The sequence below is a fragment of the Anomaloglossus baeobatrachus genome, chromosome 1, assembly GCF_048569485.1.
Source record: "Anomaloglossus baeobatrachus isolate aAnoBae1 chromosome 1, aAnoBae1.hap1, whole genome shotgun sequence".
Taxonomy (NCBI): domain Eukaryota; kingdom Metazoa; phylum Chordata; class Amphibia; order Anura; family Aromobatidae; genus Anomaloglossus; species Anomaloglossus baeobatrachus.
In genome coordinates this window covers 283226145-283241691 of record NC_134353.1, presented here as the reverse complement: position 1 = coordinate 283241691, position 15547 = coordinate 283226145, and the positions used below count along the sequence as shown (strand labels likewise).

The window sequence follows — 15547 nt, the reverse complement described above, 5'->3', positions numbered from 1 at the left end:
GAATCTGAGTGCTCTCACCAGATCTAATAAGTGCAAATCCTTTTCACATTGGTGAACTGGATGAGGACAAAAAGAGGGTAAGGAGATATCCTGATTGAGATGAAAGGGGGATACCACCTTAGGGAGAAATTCCGGAACCGGACGCAGGACCACCTTGTCCTGGTGAAACACCAGGAAAGGGGCTTTGCATGACAACGCTGCTAGCTCAGACACTCTCCGAAGTGAAGTGACTGCAACTAGGAAAACCACTTTCTGCGAAAGGCGTGCGAGAGAAATATCCCTCATTGGCTCGAACGGTGGTTTCTGAAGAACCATCAGCACCCTGTTCAGATCCCAGGGTTCTAACGGACGTTTGTAAGGAGGGACGATGTGACAAACCCCCTGCAGGAACGTGCGTACCTGTGGAAGTCTGGCCAGGCACTTCTGAAAAAACACAGAGAGCGCAGAGACTTGTCCCTTAAGGGAGCCGAGCGACAAACCCTTTTCCAATCCGGATTGAAGAAAGGACAGAAAAGTGGGCAAGGCAAATGGCCAGGGAGAAAAACCCTGAGCAGAGCACCACGACAGGAATATTTTCCACGTCCTGTGGTAGATCTTGGCGGACGTTGGTTTCCTAGCCTGTCTCATAGTGGCAATGACCTCTTGAGATAATCCTGAAGACGCTAAGATCCAGGACTCAATGGCCACACAGTCAGGTTGAGGGCCGCAGAATTCAGATGGAAAAACGGCCCTTGAGACAGCAAGTCTGGTCGGTCTGGTAGTGCCCACGGTTGGCCGACCGTGAGATGCCACAGATCCGGGTACCACGACCTCCTCGGCCAGTCTGGAGCGACGAGGATGGCGCGGCGGCAGTCGGCCCTGATCTTGCGTAACACTCTGGGCAACAGTGCCAGCGGAGGAAACACATAAGGGAGTTGAAACTGCGACCAATCCTGAACTAAGGCGTCTGCCGCCAGAGCTCTGTGATCGTGAGATCGTGCCATGAATGCCGTGACCTTGTTGTTGTGCCGGGACGCCATTAGGTCGACGTCCGGCATCCCCCAGCGGCAACAGATCTCCTGAAACACGTCCGGGTGCAGGGACCATTCCCCTGCGTCCATGCCCTGGCGACTGAGAAAGTCTGCTTCCCAGTTTTCCACGCCCGGGATGTGAACTGCGGAGATGGTGGAGGCCGTGGCTTCCACCCACATCAAAATCCGCCGGACTTCCTGGAAGACTTGCCGACTGCGTGTTCCGCCTTGGTGGTTGATGTAAGCCACCGCTGTGGAGTTGTCCGACTGAATTCGGATCTGCTTGCCTTCCAGCCACTGCTGGAACGCTTTTAGGGCAAGATACACTGCCCTGATATCCAGAACATTGATCTGAAGTGAGGACTCTTGCTGAGTCCACGTACCCTGAGCCCTGTGGTGGAGAAAGACTGCTCCCCACCCTGACAGACTCGCGTCCGTCGTGACCACCGCCCAGGATGGGGGTAGGAAGGATTTCCCCTTCGATAATGAAGTGGGAAGAAGCCACCACCGAAGGGAAGCTTTGGTTGCCTGAGAGAGGGAGACGTTCCTGTCGAGGGACGTCGGCTTCCTGTCCCATTTGCGTAGGATGTCCCATTGAAGAGGACGCAGGTGAAACTGCGCGAAAGGGACTGCCTCCATTGCTGCCACCATCTTCCCCAGGAAGTGCATGAGGCGCCTCAAGGGGTGTGACTGACCCTGAAGGAGAGATTGCACCCCCGTCTGTAGTGAACGCTGCTTGTTCAGCGGAAGCTTCACTATCACTGAGAGGGTATGAAACTCCATGCCAAGATATGTCAGCGATTGGGCCGGTGTCAGATTTGACTTTGGAAAATTGATGATCCACCCGAAACTCTGGAGAGTCTCCAGAGTAGCGGTGAGGCTGTGCTGGCATGCCTCTTGAGAGGGAGCCTTGACCAGCAGATCGTCTAAGTAAGGGATCACCGAGTGACCCTGAGAGTGGAGGACCGCCACTACTGCAGCCATGACCTTGGTGAAAACCCGTGGGGCTGTCGCCAGGCCGAACGGCAGTTCGTCTCCTATGGCGAAGCGCAGGAAACGCTGATGCTCTGGAGCAATCGGTACGTGGAGATAAGCATCTTTGATATCGATCGATGCAAGGAAATCTCCTTGGGACATTGAGGCGATGACGGAGCGGAGGGATTCCATCCGGAACCGCCTGGTCTTTACGTGTTTGTTGAGCAGTTTTAGGTCCAGGACAGGACGGAAAGACCCGTCCTTCTTTGGAACCACAAACAGGTTGGAGTAAAAACCGTGACCCTGTTGCTGAAGAGGAACGGGGACCACCACTCCTTCTGCCTTCAGAGTGCCCAGCGCCTGCCGAAGAGCATCGGCTCGCTCGGGAGGCGGAGATGTTCTGAAAAATCGAGTCGGAGGACGAGAGCTGAACTCTATCCTGTAACCGTGAGACAGGATGTCTCTCACCCAACGGTCTTTTACCTGTGGCAGCCAAATGTCGGAAAAGCGGGAGAGCCTGCCACCGACCGAGGATGCGGTGTGAGGAGGCCGAAAGTCATGAGGAAGCCGCCTTGGTAGCGGCACCTCCAGCGGTCTTTTTAGGGCGTGACTTAGACCGCCATGGATCGGAGTTCCTCTGATCCTTCTGAGGCCTTTTGTACGAGGAGAATTGGGACCTGCCCGCACCCCGAAAGGACCGAAACCTCGACTGTCCCCTCCTCTGTTGGGGTAATTTTGGTTTGGCCTGGGGTAAGGATGTTTCCTTTCCCTTGGATTGTTTGATGATCTCATCCAGTCTCTCACCAAACAAACGGTCGCCAGAAAATGGCAAACCGGTTAAGGACTTTTTGGAAGCTGAATCTGCCTTCCATTCCCGTAGCCACAAGGCCCTGCGTATTGCCACCGAATTGTCGGCTGCAACCGCCGTACGGCTCGCAGAGTCCAGGACAGCATTAATAGCGTAGGACGCAAATGCCGACGTTTGAGAAGTTATGGACGCCACTTGTGGCGCAGACGTACGTGTGAGTGCGTCAATTTGCGCTTGACCCGCTGAGATAGCTTGGAGTGCCCATACGGCTGCGAATGCTGGAGCAAAAGACGCGCCGATAGCCTCATAGATGGATTTCAACCAGAGCTCCATCTGTCTGTCAGTGGCATCCTTGAGCGAAGCCCCATCTTCAACCGCAACTAAGGATCTAGCCGCCAGTCTGGAGATTGGAGGATCCACCTTGGGACACTGAGTCCAGCCCTTGACCACGTCAGGGGGGAAAGGATAACGTGTATCCTTAAGGCGCTTGGAAAAACGCTTATCTGGACAAACTCGGTGTTTCTGGACTGCCTCTCTGAAATCGGAGTGATCCAGAAACATACTCGTTGTACGCTTGGGGAACCTGAAACGGAATTTCTCCTGCTGAGAGGCTGACTCCTCCGCTGGAGGAGCCGAGGGAGAAATATCCAGCATTTGATGTATGGACGCGATAAGATCATTCACTATGGCGTCACCATCAGGAGTATCAAGGTTCAGAGCGGCCTCAGGATCAGAATCCTGATCAGCTACCTCCGCTTCATCATACAGAGACTCATCCCTCTGAGACCCTGAACAATGTGATGAGGTCGAGGGGATTTCCCAGCGAGCTCGCTTAGGCGGTCTGGGACTGCGGTCCGTGTTAGAGACCTCACCCTGGGATCTATGAGACACCCCGGGGGAACATTGTTGTTCCAACTGAGGGGAACCAGGGGGCAGTGATTCCACAGTGCCCATGGTCTGAGATACCGGTCTGGACTGCAAAGCTTCTAGAATCTTAGCCATAGTCTCAGAAAGTCTGTCAGTAAAAACTGCAAACTCCGTCCCTGTCACCTGGACAGTGTTAGCTGGTTGTTCCCCCTGGGCCCCCCTTAGCAGAGGCTCCGGCTGAGTAAGTGCCACAGGGGCCGAGCAGTGCACACAATGAGGGTCAGTGGAACCTGCCGGTAGCGAGGTTGTACATGCGGCGCAGGCAGCATAGTAAGCCTGTGTTTTGGCACCCCTGCTTCTTGTGGGCGCCATGTTGTTGTCTCCTTTGAGCAACACAACAGGGTATATAGCCAGAAATCAACTGTGCACCATACAGTGTAAAGTATAGCCTGTAAACATATAAACTATAATTACACTTCTGCACAAGTGGGGCCAGCACCTCAGGTGCTGCTTACCGCCCGCTTAAAGCGGTTGTGTGGCCACCAGAATCCCTGCCTGGGTCCCCCAGAGTTTGTCTCCCCTCTGCAGCGTCCGAGGAGCTGACAGGAATGGCTGCCGGCGTCCTGAGGAGAGGAGGGAGCCGTGGGCGTGACCCAGAAAGTGCGGGAACTGGTGCCCCACTGTGCACAGTGAGGGGGGTGGAGTATGCAAAGCATGCTCCAGCCCTCAGTGCTGCCGTGCTGTACAGCGTCCCGCCCTTCCCCTGACTGGCAGGGCTGGGGGCGGGAAGAAAAAGAGACTAGGCCCAAAAGCCGGGGACTCGAGTTATAAGCGCGGCCGCCGTATAAGCGCGGCCGGCGCCGAGTCCCCGGCGCACTAACAGTCCCAGCCGCGCCTCAGTAATAACAATGGCAGCGGCGGTCAGCGCGGTAGTCCCCATACACAAACACACTCAGCGACGCTGCAGTGTATAATGGCACAAACGCGGTCAGCGCCGCGGTCCCCGGTGCACTAGCACACCCAGCAATGCTGGAGTGTTGCTGTGCGCGGTCCCCACGGGGACACAGAGTACCTCAAAGTAGCAGGGCCATGTCCCTGAACGATACTCGGCTCCTATCCAGCAGGGTCCTCAGGAGCTGTGGATGGAGCACGGTCTCAGTGCCTGGAGACCGTTAGGATCCCACTTCACCCAGAGCCCTAAGGGGGATGGGGAAGGAAAACAGCATGTGGGCTCCAGCCTCCGTACCCGCAATGGATACCTCAACCTTAACAACACCGCCGACAAGAGTGGGGTGAGAAGGGAGCATGCTGGGGGCCCTATATGGGCCCACTTTTCTTCCATCCGACATAGTCAGCAGCTGCTGCTGACTAATCTGTGGAGCTATGCGTGCATGTCTGCCTCCTTCGCACAAAGCAAAAAACTGAGGAGCCCGTGGGAGCACGGGGGGTGTATAGGCAGAAGGGGAGGGGCTTTACACTTTTAGTGTAATACTTTGTGCGGCCTCCGGAGGCATAGCCTATACACCCAATTGTCTGGGTCTCCCAATGGAGCGACAAAGAAATTGCTTTCTAATTACTAACAGATTTCACCTGGCATCATAAGTTTCCATTTCTTTTAGAACATCTGTTTCTTCATGTATTCAATACTTTTTCCCTGTCTCATTTGTCTTTATTACACATAACTTAATTTATGGACATCTATGGTTTGATTTATTTGCTTGTGTGGATTGAATGGGTTGTTACTGACATCTGGAGAAATATCGTGTCCGTAGCACCTTAAGAAATAAATTTACTTAGAAAATTGGTGACATGTTCAATACCTATTTCACCCACTGTGTATAGATATATAGTCATAAAAACTGAAAAGCTTCTACTATTGTCTAAAATGTCTGCTGTCAGTGATTTTTCATGGACCCATACATTTGTATGGATAATTTTGATAAAAAAAAACATGTGTACAGCAACATAGACTATAATAGATCATGTATCGATCAGCGAAAAAACACAGCTAACACGTACATAAAAAACAGACATCTGAATGAAAGCTCAGGCTGTAATATTGCTGTCTATAGAAATGCATTCAGTGGCATGAAATCTCTTGCACATTTTTTCACATTACACCCACAAACTTAAAAGTATTTTTGACCACCCCTTGCTGCAATTAGTATGGCAAGCCTTTTGGGGTACGTCTCTACCATATTTGCACATTTAGAAACTGAAATTTTGTCCCATTAGTCTTGGCAATATAGCTCTAGCTAAGTGACATTGGATAGAGAGCATCTGTGAACAGCAATTTTGCCACAGATTCTCAGTGGGATTTATGTCCAGAGTTTGACTTTGTGCCCTTCAAACACTTGAATATGCTGTGTTGTAAACAGGGGCTGGCTGGCACAATTTAGCCTGGGGGGCAATCACAAAGCAGTGGCCCTCAAGTTGCGGCAGCCCGCCATTGAACTGTTCATCTCTGGCCACTGCTTTAAAGCAGCAATGGTAACAGGCTTTATGAACAGGCTGGTGCATATATATTATACTAGAAGGTGGCCCGATTCTACGCATCGGGTATTCTAGAATTTACGTATTGTGTAGTTCATGTATGATTTTTGTTATATATATATATATAGATGTTGTTGTGTGTAGTTACCAAGTGTTTGTGTAGGGCGCTGTACATGTTCTGGGTGTTGTCTGGGTGTGGCGGGGGGTGAGAGCGGTGTTGTATGTGTGTTGCGTTGTTTGTGGAGCGCTGTGTGTCTGTAGCGTTTTGTGTGTGTGTGTTGCGCGATTTGTATGGGTGTGGTGTGTTTTGGGGGGAGGTATGTTTTGTGCAATGTGTGTGTGTTGCGTGGTATGTGCGTATATTTATGTATGCCGCGGTGTTTGTGTGTTGGGTGTTGTCTGTGTGTGTGAGTGTCTGTGTACGGCGGTGTTTGTGGTTCCCAGTGTGTGTGTGGTGTGTTGTGTGTGTGTGTGTGTGTTGGGGGGAGGTGTGCACCTCCCATCGTGCTCCATCCCCAATGCTGCGCACCCCCCATCATGCTCCATCCGCCATGCTGCGCACTCCCAAACATGCTCCATCCGCCATGCTGCGCAGTCCCAAACGTGCTCCATCCGCCATGCTGCGCACTCCCAAACGTGCTCCATCCGCCATGCTGCGCACTCCCAAACGTGCTCCATCCGCCATGCTGCGCACTCCCAAACGTGCTCCATCCGCCATGCTGCGCACTCCCAAACGTGCTCCATCCGCAATGCTGCGCACTCCCAAACATGCTCCATCCGCCATGCTGCGCACTCCCAAACGTGGTCCATCCGCCATGCTGCGCAGTCCCAAACGTGCTCCATCCGCCATGCTGCGCACTCCCAAACGTGCTCCATCCCCCATGCTGCGCACTCCCAATCGTGCTCCATCCCCCATGCTGCGCACCCCCCATCGTGCTCCATCCCCCATGCTGCACCAGCATCAGCCTCTCTGCCCCCAGCATCAGCCTCTCTCCTCCCAGCATCAGCCTCTCTCCTCCCAGCATCAGCCTCTCTCCTTCCAGCCTCCCCCAGCATCAGCCTCCCCCAGCATCAGCCTCTCTCCTCCCAGCCTCCCCCAGCATCAGCCTCCCCCTCCCAGCCTCACCCAGCATCAGCCTCCCCCAGCATCAGCCTCTCTCCTTCCAGCCTCCCCCAGCATCAGCCTCCCCCAGCATCAGCCTCTCTCCTCCCAGCCTCCCCCAGCATCAGCCTCTCTCCTTCCAGCCTCCCCCAGCATCAGCCTCTCTCCTCCCAGCCTCCTCCAGCATCAGCCTACACCCTCCCAGCCTCCCCCAACTTCAGCCTCCCCCAGCATCAGCCTCCCCCTCCCAGCCTTCCCCAGGATCAGCCTCTCTCCTCCCAGCCTCCTCGAGCACGCCGTGCTCCTCTGCCGACACTCACAGATCCGATCGCATACACTCACACACACTCACACCCACCCGATCACATACACTCACACCCACCCGATGGCATACACTCACACACACCCGATCGCATACACTCACACACACCCGATCGCATACACTCACACACACCCGATCGCATACACTCACACACACTTGATCGCATACACTCACACACACCCGATCGCATACATTCACACACACATTGACGATATTGCACATACGCGCTCACACTCACAACATCCGGAGATACCACATGCTTCTGGCCATGTGATCCTCCGGCAGGTCCTGGAAGCTCACAGCACAGTATCGCGGCCGAGAAGCAAGCGATATCTCCGGATGCTGTGAGTATGTGGATGCGATCTGATGTGTGTGTGTGAGGTGTGTGTGAGAGTGAGTGTGATCTGATGTGTGTGTGTCTGTTGTTATGTGTGTGCGTGTGGATGTTCCGCCGCTGCAGGACCTTGATGCGCTGGTAACTATGCTACCATGGTTACCAGCGCATCACGTCCCCCACTCGCACGGGAGCCCACACCAGCATACGGCGGCAAACCCCAGCAATGCGAGGGTTTGTGTCGGCTAGGTCGGCGGCGTATGCTGTTGTGGGCTCCCGGGGGTACAGTACTCACCTGGGAGTCGTGTCTCCTTGTCAGTTCGGGGGATGAGTGCGGGGGGCGGGGCCAGAGCGAGCGTGCATTGCGTGAGGGGGCGGGGCGTGGCCGAGTTGCCAATACGTGCAGGGTGCCGGGGCGAGAGGCCAATCCGTGTGGGGGGCGGAGCCTGTGCGAGCGGCCGGCCAATCCGGGTGGGGGGGAGCCAGGGCGAGCGACGAATCCGTGCGGGGTCATGGCGAGGCCAGCGGCCAATCCGCTTTGTGTCACCGTAAGGACACAATTTTGGAGCAAGACAGACAGACAGACAGACAGACAGAATAAGGCAATTATATATATATATATATATATATATATATATGAACAGAACTGCGCTTACTGCGTACATAGATACTGCAAAAGAACCAAGATGACTACATACAGTAGATACGGGAACTGAAGCGAGCTTATTGGAGCAGAACCGGGATATGGGAGCAGAACAGAGCTTACTACAGAGATATGGGAGCAGAACAGAGCTTACCACAGACATATGGGAGCAGAACCAAGCTTACTACAGAGATATGGGAGCAGAACCGAGCTTACTACAGAGATATGGGAGCAGAACAGAGCTTACTACAGAGATATGGGAATAGAACAGAGCTTACTACAGAGATAGGGGAACAGGACTGAGCTTACTACAGAGATAGGGGAGCAGAACCGAGCTTACTACAGAGATATGGGAGCAGAACCGAGCTTACTACAGAGATATGGGAGCAGAACCGAGCTTACTACAGAGATATGGGAGCAGAACCGAGCTTAGTGTACCAATACAGGAACACAATCGTACTTACTCAGTCTTCTACATAGAAACAGCAACAGAACCAAGCCTCCTACATACATACGGGAACAGAACAAGCTTACTGCATACACATAGTACCAGAACAAAGCTTACTACTTAAATATGGTACCATAACTGAGTTTACTATATAGATATGGGAGCAAAACCATGCTTACTACATAGTTACAGTACCATAACCCAGCTAACTACTTGTTGCTTCTATATTTTGAATGTTAAACACGCACAGCAAACTGATGGCACATGGACTATACACTGATGCCATCTGTGTGCTGTGAGTATTTTTTATGACCCATAGACTTCTATTGACCATAGTCCTCTGTGCTGCAGGAAAAAAACAGACATCACTATGTGGATCACATGGACACACGGTCTGTGTAAATACACAGACATGCGAGTAGCACCATAGGATATAATGAGTATATGCACAGAAAGACAAATGAAATTCCCTAACACTTATGTGAGCCCTTAGGGCCCGTGCCCACGATCAGTGTCAGCAGCTTCTTGGACGCAAAGTGTTTTCACTGAGTCCATAATACTGCATTGTACAGCACACGCACAGTGGATTGATTTATAGGAATCTCCGAGCCATTGGGCTTCTTTAGACTCTCCATAAACTGACCTGTGGGGCGAGTTTCTCATCTGCAGCTTGTGAATTTATTCTAAGAGATGCTAGAGCTCTGAGCGGGAGAATACAGCGAAAATCCACTGTTAGTGACCCTTATCATGTGCATGGACAGCGCGTCTCCGCTAGATAAAGTACACTGCGTCCAGACCGTACGGAAGCCTGATGGTGGGCACTCACCCTTAAAGATAAAATATTAGATACAAATGTTTTACACATACACCACAACACTATAAGGGTATGTGGCCACGGTCCAGACATGCTGCATCCTGCAGGCAGCGTGTCCTCTCCTGCGGGACCGCGAGTGCTCTCTGAAGGGACTGCAGCTGCCTGAGCTCACAGTCAGGGTTAAGGCCGCTGCGGTCGTTTTCTCTGTTCTCTCTGCGGAAAACACTTGCATCTCCGCAGCAATAAAGTGACATGCTGCGGCCCGGGGATCCACACCACAGGTCAGCTTTTGCTGTGGGACGGACCGTACACGCACAGTGGGCATGGGATTTTTAGAAATCATCCACTGTGCTTGTATTGTACAACACAGCGTTATGGATGCAGCGAAAACACTCTACATCCAAAACAATGAACCCTGATCATGGTCACGTACCCTTACATACACACATCATACACACATACATAGAACCCCTCAAACACGGACATGCAAACATACAGTGCAGACACGTACCCACACACGGCGTACAGACACGTACCCCCACACGGCGTACAGACACGTACCCCACACTGTGTACAGACACGTACCCCCACACGGCGTACAGACACGTACCCCCACACGGCGTACAGACACGTACCCCCACACGGCGTACAGACACGTACCCCCACACGGCGTACAGACACGTACCCCCACACGGCGTACAGACACGTACCCCCACACGGCGTACAGACACGTACCCCCACACGGCGTACAGACACGTACCCCCACACGGCGTACAGACACGTACCCCCACACGGCGTACAGACACGTACCCCCACACGGCGTACAGACACGTACCCCCACACGGCGTACAGACACGTACCCCCACACGGCGTACAGACACGTACCCCCACACGGCGTACAGACACGTACCCCCACACGGCGTACAGACACGTACCCCCACACGGCGTACAGACACGTACACCCACACAGCGTACAGACACGTACACCCACACAGCGTACAGACACGTACACCCACACGGCGTACAAACACGTACCCAGATTTATTCACATTAAGCAGATGCATATTTGAAGACCATCACAAACATATAAACATACACACATAAATAGACACAATCCTATACACACAAACTGGGGGGCTTTTACTTTTGATGATTGAGGACAACACTTCTCTTGCCTCCTGTGTGGCCCTCATACTTGTTTGATGCTCCTCTTCGGTGGGGAGGCAGCGCACACTGCATGACGCAGGACCAGGATTTTCAGGGCCCCATACTAGCAAAATTTTCAGGCCCCTTGAGACTGTGCCCAGGCTCCACCCCAGCTCTGCAGCCACAACTCAAACCTTCCATAGTACCACCGCCATTCTTGACAAAACTCCACTTCTGAAAACCGTCCTCACAAACCAAACATTAACCGCTGTTCGGCTCTGCTATGCAGCACAGTCGTCATTTTGACAGCCTGAAAAAAGCTGCATGCACCATGTTTTTGGGTTATCAAAATGACAAGCCCCAGACGGAATCATCAGCCATATGTGTGTATATCTAATATATAAAACTCAGTGTGTGTATGTATGTATGTATGTATGTCCACTAAAGGAATTTGCACCGTCGCATTTACAACCACAAAATTTTCCACGGACGCCTCATGTGACTCAGGGAATGTCATAGACTATGTTTTGACGGTAAAATGTAACCCCGCGTTTTACAGTTACTCTCCAAAATCCTGCCTCCATTAAACTGAATGGAGGTGGGAGCGACAGGCTATTAATAGCAACTGTCAGTTGTTGCTATAGGAACAAAATAAACTGTTAGTATAAGAAGCTTATGTGTGAGGTAATAAGATGTCGGTGAAGAGACGGATAGAGAGAGAGAGACAGCCGGGGACAAAGACAGCCAGGGACAGAGACAGCCCTGGAAAAGAGACAGCCCTGGAAAAGAGACAGCCCTGGAAAAGAGACAGCCCTGGAAAAGAGACAGCCCTGGAAAAGAGACAGTCCTGGAAAAGAGACAGTCCTGGAAAAGAGACAGTCCTGGGAAAGAGACAGTCCTGGGAAAGAGACAGTCCTGGGAAAGAGACAGTCCTGGGAAAGAGACAGCCCTGGAAAGAGACAGCCCTGGAAAGAGACAGCCCTGGAAAGAGACAGCCCTGGAAAGAGACAGACTGATAGAAATACAGACAGAGAGATAGAAACAGACAGAGAGACAGACAGCGACACACAGACAGACTGGGGGAGAGACAGTTACTATCCCGGGTACTACAGCTAGTGTATATATCTATATATTATATATATATATATATATATATATATATATATATATATATATATATATATATATATATATATATATATATATATATATATATATATAAAAAAAAATATATATAGAAATTGAGGATGCAGGCTGCTGGCTGTGTGCATATATAATATAGAGTCTGCAGCATATATATATATATATATATATATATATATATATATATATATATATATATATATATATATATATATATATATATATATATATATATATATATATATATTGTGAGGTATCAACCGGCTGTATTACAAAGGGCCGGTATGTTTTGCAGAAGCGTGGGTGCTCTGCAATGTGAAGCTGGCTGGGACCTGTGGTTCCACAGGATTGCATTACATGCAGAGCCATGGAAGGGTGTGTGACGCTGATTACACACTCCTTACCACCTGTGGGTGTGGCTCCAGGGGTTAAAGCAATCCTGTCTCTGAACCCAGGAGAGTGTGTCTAGGGCAGTCTAGTTAGAGACTAGCTCTAGACTTCCAGCGTGTGTGCTGGGAGAGAGTGAGAGCAGAGCCGAGAGTTCTGCATGAAGTGTGTCTAGGGCAGTCTAGAGAGAGGCTGGCTCTAGATGTCCAGTGTGTGTGCTGGAAACAAGTGAGAGCAGAGCCGGGAGCTCTGGGTGTTTCAGCCTGCATGGAGGCTGATCACAAGGCTCTGATATTGAGTCTGAGGTGAGTGCAGCCAGGCCAGGACTGTAGGGCCGAATCTCTCCAGGAGGAGAGACAGACAGGGGTCTGCAGAGGGCCCTGGGTGCTGGAAGGAACCTTGGCTAGAGTTGTACGCTGGCAGGAGCCAGAGAGTGGGGAAGTTGCTAAACTTCCATTATGGACTTATTGTTTATGTTTGAGGGCAGTTTATGCTGAGTGTTTTTAATAAACTGCCAGAATTTCTATGAAGAGACTGTGTACGTGTGTTGCTGAAGCTACCTCACACCGCTGCAAGCGAGTGAAACCCCCACGTTGCAGGGCGCAACGTTACAATATATATATATATATATATATGTCTAGAGGCTGCTGGCTGCATATACAGTGGGTACGGACAGAAAGTATTCTTGTTTAATAAATTTGCAAAACTTTCTAAATTTCTGTTTTCTTCTGTCCAGATGGGGGATGGGGAGCAGAATGTACAGCAATGAGAGAAAAAAAAGAACTTTTTTGAATTTACCAAATGGCTGCAATGAGTGAAAAATTTAAAGGGGTCTGAATACTTTGCGTACCCACTGTGTATAATATAGAGGCTGGGGGCTGCATATAGTGTATACACAGAACTACACTGTACACACACATCCATACTATATACATATAGTATATACAGACATAATGCAGAGTGTAGTGTGCTCCTTTATATACAGTATGGTGCTCCGCTACACCGCTCCGCTCCATGCCCACAGGTGCACACCGCTCCGCTCCATGCCCACAGGCGCACACTGCTCCATGCCCACAGATGCACACCGCTCCGCTCCATGCCCACAGACGCACACCGCTCCATGCCCACAGGCGCACACCACTCCGCTCCATGCCCACAGGCGCACACCGCTCCATGCCCACAGGCGCACACTGCTCCATGCCCACAGACGCACACCGCTCCATGCCCACAGACGCACACCGCTCCATGCCCACAGACGCAAACCGCTCCATGCCCACAGACGCACACCGCTCCATGCCCACAGACGCACACCGCTCCATGCACACAGACGCACACCGCTCCATGCACACAGACGCACACCGCTCCATGCACACAGACACACACCGCTCCGCTCCATGCCCACAGACGCACACCGCTCCATGCCCACAGACGCACACCGCTCCGCTCCATGCCCACAGGCGCACACCGCTCCGCTCCATGCCCACAGGCGCACACCGCTCCATGCCCTCAGACGAACACGGCTCCGCTCCATGCCTACAGACGCACACCGCTCCGCTCCATGCCCACAGACGCACACCGCTCCGCTCCATGCCCACAGACGCACACCGCTCCGCTCCATGCCCACAGGCGCACACCGCTCCGCTCCATGCCCACAGACGCACACCGCTCCATGCCCACAGGCGCACACCGCTCCATGCCCACAGACGCACACCGCTCCATGCCCACAGACGCACACCGCTCCATGCCCACAGGCGCACACCGCTCCATGCACACAGGCGCACACCGCTCCATGCACACAGACACACACCGCTCCATGCACACAGACACACACCGCTCCGCTCCATGCCCACAGACGCACACCGCTCCATGCCCACAGACGCACAAGGCTCCGCTTCATTCAAATATAGACACACACAGCTTACATGCACATATACAAACACATTGCCCTACTGCATGCACCTACATACACAGCTCTAATACATGCACCTATTAAACACAACTGTTAAATACTGTACATATAAACACAGCATTACAAGCACATTTTCTTACAAACACACATTACCTCATGTTGCCGTTCCTGATCAGTGCAGACCAGGAGATGAGACGCTGGGAGCTGCATGGAGGCTGCATGCATCAGCTACAGGACCTGCCGGGTCACCGGTCATGTGATCAGGCACATGACCTGATGTAAGTAATTTCAGGACCTTTCACCTGCTCCCGCTCCAACAGCCTCCGTTCATCTCCCGGTAGCTTCCTCCCCTGCACTGATCACATAGATAGGTGCAGAGCAGCAGGGGGAGGGCAGCTTTCGGTGAGCGGCCGGTTCTCCCTCCTTGCTTCTGGGCCCCATACACCAGTGAGGGCAGTAATGCCCTGATGGCGGCCCTGACATGGCGTCATTACAATACATGGCCGCGCACAGTGAACTGCGCACGGCCGTGTCTCCTGTACTATAATGCCGCCGGCTGACACTGTCTGCGCCTGTAATGTGTCAGTGTCGTCCCGCGGCATCACAGTACCAGAGACACGGCCGTGCGCAGTTCACGGTGCGCGGCCATGTGTGTGTGTTATAATGACATTATGCAGCAAGCGGCCGGCCCTGTATAGCGGTTGGACGAGCGGCCCGGGGGGCAATTGTCCGCCTGCCCCCTGGGCCAGCCCGCCCCTGATTGTAAACCATTATAGTGTAACTCTGCCAGTACATTTGGTATGTTGTCCTGCTGAAAGGTGAACCTATGCCCCAGTCTCAAGTCTTTTGTATCCTCTAACAGGTTTTACTCCAGGATTGCTCTGTACAGTGCAACACAAAGGTAAGTACATCCCTCACATTTCTGTGAATATTGTATTATATCTTTTTATGGGATAACACTGAAGGTATGACACTTTGATAGAATTTAAAGTAGTCAGTATACAGTTTATATAAAAATGTAAATTTGGTGTGCCCCCTAAATAACTCAACACACAGCCAGTAATGTCTAAACAGCTGACAACAAAAGTGAGTACACCCTTAAGTGAAAATGGCCAAATTCTGCCCAATTAGCCATTTTGCCTCCTC

At 51.9% G+C, this 15547-nt stretch overlaps 1 protein-coding gene and 1 long non-coding RNA gene across 6 annotated transcripts in view; one reads left to right on the top strand and one right to left on the bottom strand.

Annotated features, from left to right (window-relative positions):
* Positions 1-15547, bottom strand: part of PDE5A (phosphodiesterase 5A) — a 394028-nt gene that overhangs the window by 98828 nt on the left and 279653 nt on the right. The window lies entirely within an intron of this gene.
* Positions 14570-15547, top strand: part of LOC142311848 (uncharacterized) — a 90448-nt gene continuing 89470 nt past the window's right edge. Inside the window, exons 1-2 of the long non-coding RNA XR_012754305.1 lie at positions 14570-14679; positions 15264-15302. This is a non-coding gene — a long non-coding RNA (uncharacterized LOC142311848). The remainder of the gene's footprint in view (positions 14680-15263; positions 15303-15547) is intronic.